This window comes from Cynocephalus volans, chromosome 9 (genome assembly GCF_027409185.1).
Source record: "Cynocephalus volans isolate mCynVol1 chromosome 9, mCynVol1.pri, whole genome shotgun sequence".
Taxonomy (NCBI): domain Eukaryota; kingdom Metazoa; phylum Chordata; class Mammalia; order Dermoptera; family Cynocephalidae; genus Cynocephalus; species Cynocephalus volans.
Genome location: NC_084468.1, coordinates 26,773,171 through 26,775,437, shown reverse-complemented (window position 1 = coordinate 26,775,437; position 2,267 = coordinate 26,773,171).

Below are 2,267 nucleotides of genomic sequence, written 5' to 3'. Positions count from 1 at the left end.
TGTATTCTCCAAAGATTCATATACTGGAAACTTAATTCCCATTGTAGCAGTGTTAAGAGAGTAGGAAATCTTATTATGGTGAAGGTAGGGTCGTAAAGACGTGATCGGATTGTAAAGACTGTGTCCTTGTGAATGAATTGATCCATTTGCATAGTAATGGGCATTTACTGATGGTTTTAAAAGGAGAGCAAGTGAGAATGTTACCTCTCTCCTGCTCAGCCATTTGCCATGTAATACTCGTGTGTCACTGTTGAGCCACAACCAAGAAGGCCCTCACCAGATATGCTCCCTGGACTTTGGACCTCCCAGCCTCTGAAACTGTAAGAAATATGTTAGATTTTTTGCTTTTTTTATACATTACTTAGTTTCAGGTACTCTGTTAGAAGCAACTCAAACAGACTAATACAGTGAATCTGTGAGAATGCAATACTGTGGATCAGCAAGACTTTGAAACTTTGGTATTTTGAAACTGTAAGACTGGGAGTTTACAACAGCTCTTTCTTCTGTCCTTCTCTGCCCAGCTCCTTTTTAATTACTCAACAGAAAGAATTATCTTAACATCTGCAATTGCTCTTGCTTTTATTTAATATGACAGTGCAGTCTAAAATTTGTTCAGAAGCTTGTCTGGTTCCTGCTTAAGGGGGCAAAGACAATTCTTTTCTGTCCATCTCCGGTGCACACCACCCCTGCTCAAACCTAAGTGCCCTCTGCTGTCCTCAATCCATTGCAAAGCTTCATCTTTTAGATTTCTTTGCTCCCATAACTTTTTTGATGGCTTTAAAGAAAGTATTTTTGGTATGTCTTTTCATTTCTTGTTATTTTGATGAAGCTTATATTTTCTCATACTCTACATCTTACCTGGAAGCAAAACACTTCTACATAACTTTTCCACATTATTTTATAGATTTTTTGCATTGTGTTGAATAAGTTAGCTAGTAAAATTTTGATTTTAAGTATGCATTGACATTTTCATAGGAGACTTAGCCTATTTTTGAATGGCTCCATGATTACTTTTAAGGTTTTGTGGAACATAAAACATATTCAAATCAATAAGTTTGAATGTATGTAAGTAATAAAGTTTTTATAGCTTTAACTAGTTTTTATACTGGAATTGTCATAGACTGATAGTGGTGTACGAAAGTCATCCTCAAAATTCATTGTTTTGTCCAATAATTCTTCCATCGAGAATTTTTTTTTTCATTTTAATTTGGGTAGTGTTATATGTTTGACCTACCAATCCAAATTTTTACAACGTATTGTGTTTGAATGCAAATAAAACACCCAAATATTTCTTTTTTGCCTTGTATTTTACTTTGTGTGATAGTAATAGATCCGTAACAGCTTGTTGTTGTTGTGTTGTTGCTGCTGTTGGAGCAGTTTCCTCTCCCTCTGCTTTATGTTTAAACTCTCTTTTTAATTTGCTAGAATTATCATTTGTCACCAGAATATGCTTGGATTTTTAAAATACTCCATATTATGAGATTTTCATTGTAAAATACTTAATTCTAAAATGTTAATATATTTTTATTAGTAATAAATTTGGGATTTATCTTCTGTACTTTTTTGCTGTGTGGATTCTAGTACAGTTATTAAGACTATTCTGGCTTTTAAAATAGATTCTATCTAACACGTAACAGGCCATTTTTTCTTGTTATTCCTTTGACTTGAAATTTGCATGTTATTTTGCATCAATTTTATTAAATTATAGGTTATTGAATTAGTATCTTTTTCCTTTGCCTTGGCTGCTTTTTCCACCTTCACAATGTTGCTTTTCATGTCATATATTTAATTTTCTGCATTGTCTGTTTTGTGCTACAATTTCTTTACCTCCATGGTTCTCAAGCAGGGACAATTTTGCCCCCTAGAGGGCATTTGGTAGAGACTGGAGAATCCTTATTTGCCAAAATTAAGGGGTACTACAGGCATCTAGTGAGTAGAAGGGTGCTGTTAAACGTATTACAGTCTGCTAGACAACCGCACAAAGGGTTGTCGGGCTCAAACTGTAATTAGTGCTGAAGCTGGGAACCCTTGCTCTAACTGAATGTTGGGTTCTACTGATTTTTTTTTGCTTACTTTAGTCAGTTTTCTTTTAATCTTAGCCTTCATTTCAACCTGTCGTAATTCAGAAATGTATTTTTCATCTTTTGGAAAAGACAAAGATATTTTCTAAATATTTTCTTTTGCTGAAAGTAAAACATTTTTCCTTTAAAAATCTTTATGTCACCCTTGCTAGTTTATGTTTTTAGACATCCTTAAATGAGGACCTA